Below are 8,882 nucleotides of genomic sequence, written 5' to 3' on the forward strand. Positions count from 1 at the left end.
TACCTTTGCATCAATTTGCTACAGCACCTGAAAGTCATTCTTCCTACATATTCCAGCTTTAATCAGAGGTTGATTTTAAATTGTCTTTCTCCCACGCCTCCATTTCAGCTCACAGCTTCTGGTTTGTTAGAACATTGTTTACAAATTTCCAAAACAACGAACGCTTTTTCACAAAGATAGGGAGACAATAAGTGTGGAAGATAGGTAGACAATAAGCATGGAACTCATTACCGGGCTCCGTAGTGTCATCCCCAAACCCCCAACACTTTACTCTTAGATTATCCATGGTTGACCTATCCAGATTCCTAAGAGGTCAGTAAGGGGCGAGTACAAGTGCACTAGAGTGCCTTCCGTCCCCTGTCCTATAGCTCTCCTATATCTCCTATACCTTTCTTCTATTCCTATATCTCTTCTTCTATTCTTTCATTGATATGTTCTATTACTATATCTTCTCTTCTCTTCTTTCTTAGATATATTTTAGTATGAGTATCTCCTCTATAACCTTCATCATGTATTTTACTATGTGTATATAGACATATACCCACTAAAACCCTCATTGTGTATTGGACTAAGTAAGTAAGTAAGTAAGTAAGTAAGTAAGTAAGTAAGTAAGTAAGTAAGTAAGTAAGTAAGTAAGTAAGTAAATAAATAAATAAATAAACAAACAAACAAACAAACAAACAAATAAATAAATAAATAAATAAATAAAGTGTTATTTGGCTATGTGACATATTGGCCAGTTCTTCTTTACGAAGGTTCTGCTTAAAACATGTGTGATGGGTATTTCTTTGGCTGGGGAGTGCCTGTCAGTATTGTGAACACCAAGCAATAGCACAACAACATAATAGATTGAACCATAACACTTAGCTACTAAAAAACAAAACAAGGTCAACATTAACTGAGCTTCACCTAGAAAACAAATGCAAGTTTTCAAGGTATGGATGTGTCACACCATCAGCTTCCATGCCAAAGGGCAACCTCGCCTATAAACATCCTCTGACTCTTTACTGAGACATTGCTGCAAAATAATAATGTGAATGTTGCCATCTCCATGCTTTCTGATTTCTACTTTCTTTTCCCCTCTATACAGCTAATGTTTGGATACCTCCACCGCCCATTTTCACCTGAATAGTCAAAGAGAGCTCTTCCAAGTTGGTTCTCTCTGGTTTCCAAAACCCACTGCCTGGAAGGGATGGAGAAGTTAATGTGGCCGCCAGTCCTGAATTAACTGGAAAAATTGAGAAAAAAATGTCCTTTGTTGATGCCTGGAAACATCTGGACCTCATTTCTTCATATCCACTTCAACAGAACCTTAACACTACAGCCAAACTTCAGGATTGAAGTTGCCTCTGGTTCCAACCCATAACTGAGCAGAGCATATTTTTGGATGGAAATGCCTTTACTTTTTAAGGTCAAGACTTTGAAGCTCTAATCGGCATTCTGGGAAAAAAAATCTGTCTTGGCTTCCTCCAATTGTCACTAGATATGGACAACATGACAGAAAGGAAGCGTGAGAGGTTTTGCTTTTTAGGTTGCTGCTGAATCTAGAATGAAAATTCATCTGGCGAGGGGGAATTGATGTCAGACAAGGGCAGGAAAGCTACCTTTGGAGCTACAATCCTCGCAAACAGAGGAATTTCACCTAACCTGTGTGGCAACCATTGCATCCTTGCCACAGCTACCAGGAGCAGTCCCAGTCAGAAAAAAGCTGTATAGTGTATATTTTTTCTGTAAACTAACAGAATATTGTGGGGAATTTTTCTTTAACCTTCTAGTATATTTAACGTGTTAAAGTCTCCTGGGTCAGAGTTGAGGGGAGATAGTGGGTCTTTCTTTGGTTGAGCTTCTTGAGTTAGTTGTCTACCATTTCACTCTCGGAATTCATTTCACTGGTCGCCTTCCTTCATCTTCTTTCTTGATGGGAAACCGTGTTTCCACCTCCTACATTCATAGAATCACAGGGACCTTGGAGGTCTTCTAATTCTACTCAACCCAGCCATTCTTTTCTTGAAAGCCTCCAGCAGTTGAGCACCCACAAAACCAGGAATGCAATACTCCAGCTGTTCTTTACTTTGGCACATCAAGGACACTACAGTGGGGATTAGTTGTAACTTGGTTTGTTTGTTGCTTAGCAGAATTCAATTCAATACAATTTAATTTATTAGATTTGTATGCCGCCCCTCTTCGAAGACTTGGGGCGGCTCACAACAGTAATAAAAAACAGTATAACAATGGAACAAATCTAATAATAAAATTATATAAAAAAACCCAACAATTTAAAAACCATACAGCACATAGATAGCAAACATAAAATATAAGAAAGCCTGGGGGAGATGTCTTAATTCCCCCATGCCTGGCAATATAGGTGGATCTTGAGTAATTTGCGAAAGACAAGGAGGGTGGGGGCCGTTCTAATCTCCGGGGGGAGTTGATTCCAGAGGGCCAGGGCCACCACAGAGAAGGCTCTTCCCCTGGGGACCGCCAAGGCCAATTCTGTGGGACCTTATTGGCCGCTGGGATTCGTGTGGTAGAAGGCGGTTCCGGAGGTATTCTGGTCCAATGCCATGAAGGGCTTTAAAGGTCATTACCAACACTTTGAATTGTGACCGGAAACCAATTGGCAGCCAGAGCAGGCCACGGAGTGTTGTAGAAACGTGGGCGAATCTAGGAAGCCCCACGATATCTCTCGCGGCCGCATTCTGCACGATCTGAATGTGCGAACCAGGCTTCAATGGCTGGTCCAGCAAACAAGAATGAATACCAGCTGGGTATTGTTCACAAACCCATTCTATGCCGATCATTGAGCAGCATGAAGTCACATTTGCTGAAGATCATTGTACAATCATTCCTTACACTGGGGGCCTCCAACTTTAAGACTTGTAGACTTCAAGCAAAGCTGGCTGAGGAATTCTGGGAGTTGAAGTCCACAAGCCTTAAAGTTGCCAAGCTTTGCTGGCTGAGGAATTCTGGGAGTTGAAGTCCACAAGTCTTAAAGTTGCCAAGCTTTGCTGGCTGAGGAATTCTGGGAGTTGAAGTCCACAAGCCTTAAAGTTGCCAAGCTTTGCTGGCTGAGGAATTCTGGGAGTTGAAGTCCACAAGCCTTAAAGTTGCCAAGCTTTGCTGGCTGAGGAATTCTGGGAGTTGAAGTCCACAAGCCTTAAAGTTGCCAAGCTTTGCTGGCTGAGGAATTCTGGGAGTTGAAGTCCACAAGTCTTAAAGTTGACAAGTTGGAGACCCATGCCTTAAACCATAAAGAGGTGGAAACATCTGAACTTGGGGGAAAGAAATATCACTGATGTCAACCAGTTTCTGTACAGTTGAGCCAGATACTGCCAATAGTGGCTAGAATGGAGTATTGCAGGCTAAACTCTGCATTCCCAAAGTTAGGAGTTTGATTCTGACCGGCTCAAGGTTGACTCAGACTTCCATCCTTCTGAGGTTGGTAAAATGAGGTCCCAGATTATTGGAGGCAACATGCTGAAACTGCAAACCGCTTAGAGAAGGCTAGAAAGCACTGCAAAGCAGTGTATAAGTCTCTAAGTGCTATTGCTATCTGAAGTTTTCTACCTTTGCCTTTTTTAAATTTTAAAATGAATTAACATGTTTTGTTGTTCCCCCCACTGAATTATACCAAGATTTAGGAATAAGGAGACTGCACCACAGTCACATAGTTAATACTGGATTGTTTTTCTTTTTACCTATAATAGAGTGGTGTTTAATTTCTGCTTGACTGTAAATGTATTCAGGTCTTTCATGGCACTGGATTGAATGTAAAACCAAGAGCAAATCATAAGCCTGACTGCTATGGCAACTGGGGCATCTCTTTGCAGGAATTTTCAACAATAATCATTGAAAGAGTAACCTGTGGAGTCAATCTGTGTACAGCATGTTTTGCTTCCTCCTCCTCCTCCTTCTCCCCCTCTGATAATAATAATAATAGTAATAGTAATAGTAATAGTAATAATAATAATAATAATAATAATAATAATAATAATAATAATTTATTAGATTTGTATACCGCCCCTCTCCGAAGACTCGGGGCGGCTCACAACAATAATAAAACAACATTACAATGAAACAAATCTAATATTAAAAACATCTAAAACCCCATCATTTAAAACCATGCAGCACACGCATACCAAACATAAAATATAAAAGCCTGGGGGAGGAGTACAGTGTATCAACTGTACAGGACATACAATCCTTGATGTAAACCACCAGGAGGTTCTACGCCCATGATGGCAAACATATGGCACGGGTGCCACAGGTAGCATGCGGAGCCATATCTGCTGGCATGTGAGCCGTTGCCCTAGCTCGGCTCTAGCACACATATAGTTGCCCACCAGCTGCTTTTTGGCTTGCACAGAGGCTCTGGGAGGGCATTTTTGGCCTCCAGGAGGACAGGGGAAGGCATTTTTGCCCTCCGCAAGCTCCAAGAAAGCCTCTGGAGCCAGGGGAAGGCAAAAATGGGCCTACCAGGCCCATCGGAAGTCAGAAAATGGGGTAGCAGAGACGCATGGGGAGCATTGAATATAGGTGTGGGCACACGCACGAGTGCAATAGTGTGCACGTGTGCTATTTTGGCACCCGAGGGAGAAAAAGGTTCGCCATCACTGCTGTAGGCTGTGCGCAGTAAAAATGAGGACAATAAATCAACTCCGCAGAACAATACAGGAAGTCAGAAATGCAAACCACTGATTAGAAATGTTGCCTTTCTCGGAGTGTTCCGGCTTTTCTAACAACGACACAATACGGAGAGTCCTTGGACTCACAAGTTTGTTTAATGAAAAAAAAGTGACTGACAATCCGTTCTTGCACTTACATTGCAGCATTGCCACAGTGATCAAAATTTTGGGACGTGCCAGTGAAGGGCTGCCAAATTTTTTACTACCGCACTGTGGGCATGGCTTATGCAGGACACCCTGCATTTTCTTTCAACATCTTTCAGTGCAAATTGGGTGCTCTGGGGTGGAGCTCCATTTTCGCTACCCCACTGGGTTCCCCCCCATCCGGGCAGTAGCCCACCCCTATTTATAATGATTGCAGGGTCCTGGAATCATTTGACTGCCATCTCTGATTTTCCTAGCTGGCTTCCAACAAGCAAAGTCAATGAGGGAAGTCCAGTTTGTTTAACCACTGGAGGATTCGCTTAAGGATGACAGCAAAAAGATTGCAAATTTTGCGTAGTGAAAAGAAACTCCAATCCCACTCGTGGTCGTTATGTCGAGGACTAGTAAAAACGGGAATTGGGACTAGGCTACAAAAATGGGGCTGTAAAAAGAGAATACAGTGTTCCCTCGATTTTCACGGGTTTGAACTTCGCGAAAAGTCTATACCACAGTTTTTCAAAAATATTAATTAAAAAATACTTTGCAGGTTTTTTCCCTATACCACGTTTTTTCCCACCCAGTGACGTTATGTGTGATCGCCAAACTTTCGTCTGCCTTTAATAAATATTTTTTTTAAATAAACTTTAATAAATAAACATGGTGAGTAATAATCTGAATGGTTGCTAAGGGAATGGATAATTGCAATTTAGGGGTTTAAAGTTTTAAGGGAAGGCTTGTGATACTGTTCATAGCCAAAAATAGTGTATTTACTTCCGCATCTCTACTTCGCGGAAATTCGACTTTCACGGGCGGTTTTGGAACACATCCCCCGCGAAAAGCGAGGGAACATTGTAGTCCTTTCTCTGGGTAAACACTGTCTTTTCCTTCATTGCCCCCACCCCTGGTATCCCATCCTCGTCGCCAGTGTTAAATCAGAAGCTGGAGGCCGAGGAAAGTTAACAGCTCTTTATTGGCAATCAGGAACAGTTGAAGTGACCAGCTCGCAGGTAGGAAGTGCCTGCGAGCTACCCGCTAAAGCTGCACCTTATATACCTTGCTGGTGCGGGGAAAACAGCCGTGAGTTCCTCTTTTTTAAACTTTCGCACCATGGTTTCCCTTGGCCGCGACTTAAGCCAATCAGCAGTCACCTTTATTTAAAAGTATAAACATAACATTTCTAGCAGCAGCTACTAAAACATTTTCACAATTCCTTTAGGAAAGCCACAGGTGTAAACACACTGGAGTTCTTTGAGAAACCTGATTAATCATTTTTTAACTGTTAAAACTGGGGAGATGAAGGGAAAATACGAAGCAGGTGTTTATTCTACAGAGCTATGTAAATACGGAGTTGTTTCAATTCGCTTGTAATTCTGCAGTTGAGCCAAGCCAGAATGTGTTTGGTGTGGCTCTGGCTCAATGCCACGAACCTGTCATTTGTGTCCTATTTAAGAAATCTTCATTAAAAGAGAATATGGTTTAATGCAGTGATTTTCAACCTTTTTTGGTTTTTATATTTACAAAATCCTGGGGCACACCACCAACCAAAATGACACAAAATGACACTCTAACACAGTACATATTATACGTATAGTTAATAATATAGTTTCTAAATGTATTTATACTCAGTGTGAAACCTGGGCCTGTTTCGATGAACACAAAGGGGATATCCTGGCAGGAATTGTAATTTGGGGACCCATGTTTAATTTACAACACACCTGACCATGTGTGTTGCGGCACACTGATTGAAAAATATTGGTTTAACCCTACTGTTTTGTTCAAACACCTCCCCCCGCTGTGTTCAATTATTTAAATTTATATACAAATTGTGCTGTTAATTTCAAAATTTCACAAAATGGGGGGGGGGGGCTTTTATGAGTAAAATAAAAATATAAGCATTAATTTTTTGATTTCAATTTTTATTTCATTGTGTGCAGAAATGTTCAACCTAGTTTCCAAGTGAAAAAAGTTTTCAAATTGACCAAATATAAGCATTTAAAATAAAGAATTTTCAATCCGGGTCAGGGAGACCCGGGAACAGAACACTGGTGACCATTTTTCCCCCAGCAAAAAATAAGCCCCCCACCCCACAAAAAAAATTCTCATAGAGAGAACCCCTGACATGATGCAAAGCCATGAAATTTCAGATATGCAGGGAAAATTTTTTACAGGGTCTCAAACTTCAAAAAAAGGGCTTCACAGACGCGAACAGAACAGCAGGGTTTTAATAGAATGTGTGAAGCCAGTCAATAGATTTGATTTCATTTGATTTGCCATTGCCATCTTGGCATAGAAACATAGAAGTCTGACGGCAGAAAAAGACCTCATGGTCCATCTAGTCTGCCCTTATACTATTTTCTGTATTTTATCTTAGGATGGATATATGTTTATCCCAGGCATGTTTAAATTCAGTTACTGTGGATTTATCTACCACATCTGCTGGAAGTTTGTTCCAAGGATCTACTACTCTTTCAGTAAAATAATATTTTCTCATGTTGCTTTTGATCTTTCCCCCAACTAACTTCAGATTGTGTCCCCTTGTTCTTGTGTTCACTTTCCTATTAAAAACACTTCCCTCCTGGACCTTATTTAACCCTTTAATATATTTAAATGTTTCGATCATGTCCCCCCTTTTCCTTCTGTCCTCCAGACTATACAGATTGAGTTCGTTAAGTCTTTCCTGATACGTTTTATGCTTAAGACCTTCCACCATTCTTGTAGCCCGTCTTTGGACCCGTTCAATTTTGTCAATATCTTTTTGTAGGTGAGGTCTCCAGAACTGAACACAGTATTCCAAATGTGGTCTCACCATCATTCTATATAGTGGGATCATAATCTCCCTCTTCCTGCTTGTTATACCTCTAGCTATGCAGCCAAGCATCCTACTTGCTTTCCCTACCGCCTGACTGCACTGTTCACCCATTTTGAGACTGTCAGAAATCACTACCCCTAAATCCTTTTCTTTTGAAGTATTTGCCAACACTGAACTGCCAATACAATACTCAGATTGAGGATTCCTTTTCCCCAAGTGCATTATTTTACATTTGGAAACATTAAACTGCAGTTTCCATTGCTTAGACCATTTATCTAGTAAAGCTAAATCATTTACCATATTACAGACGCCTCCAGGAATATCAACCCTATTGCACACTTTAGAGTCATCGGCAAATAGGCAAACCTTCCCTACCAAACCTTCCCCTATGTCACTCACAAATATATTAAAAAGAATAGGGTTAAACCTAGACATACATGAAACTGTTTTAAGAGACCAAATGTTTAACCAGCTGGATTTATGCATATTTACAGAGGGACTGATCCTCAGAAGCAAAATGTATGGGAGTTGAGCATAGAAACATAGAAGATTGACGGCAGAAAAAGATCTTGTGGTCCATCTAGTCTGCCCTTATACTATTTCCTGTATTTTATCTTAGGATGGATATATGTTTAAATCCAGTTGCTGTGGATTTACCAACCACATCTACTGCAAGTTTGTTCCAAGCATCTACTACTCTTTCAGTAAAATAATATTTTCTCACGTTGCTTCTGATCTTTCCCCCAACTAACCTCAGATTGTGCCCTCTTGTTCTTGTGTTCACTTGTTCTTGTGATCACAGCATAGTAGATAGTGCAGTTGATAGTGGCAACACTTAACCAACCTTGGCTAACCCAAGAAAGATCAGCAGGGTCAGGCCAGGTTAATACTTGGATGGGAGAAACCCCAGGGCTAGAGGTTATACCGAGAAGTAAAACCACATCCAAGAAGAAAGCAACAACAACCCCCCCCCCTCCTTCCAATCACATGTCAAGACAAACGACACGAATGCGCCCGTAGAGTCAACAGGAGATGAGCTCAACTTCTTGAACTTAGATCACTTTCAAGGGCAGGAAAACAAGTAGAAAAACTCCTGTAGCAAATTCACCTTCTCCTCCAATGATGATGCATCGCTTTAAAGGCCCTCCAGGCAAAGCCTAGCTTCAAATGCATCCCAGAAGTTGGGGCCTGTTCAAATACCTATTTAATTGTTCCTACGTGAGCATGGTCGCTCTCTCTCTCTG

At 41.2% G+C, this 8,882-nt stretch overlaps 1 protein-coding gene across 1 annotated transcript in view; it reads left to right on the top strand.

Annotated features, from left to right (window-relative positions):
- Positions 1-2,127, top strand: part of RNF39 (ring finger protein 39) — a 39,110-nt gene extending 36,983 nt beyond the window's left edge. Inside the window, exon 4 of the mRNA XM_070735686.1 lies at positions 1,091-2,127. The gene's annotated coding sequence lies outside the window, so the exon portion shown is untranslated. The remainder of the gene's footprint in view (positions 1-1,090) is intronic.
- The last annotated feature ends 6,755 nt before the right edge of the window (positions 2,128-8,882 follow it).

The sequence above is a fragment of the Erythrolamprus reginae genome, chromosome 2, assembly GCF_031021105.1.
Source record: "Erythrolamprus reginae isolate rEryReg1 chromosome 2, rEryReg1.hap1, whole genome shotgun sequence".
NCBI classification, from domain to species: Eukaryota; Metazoa; Chordata; class Lepidosauria; order Squamata; family Dipsadidae; genus Erythrolamprus; species Erythrolamprus reginae.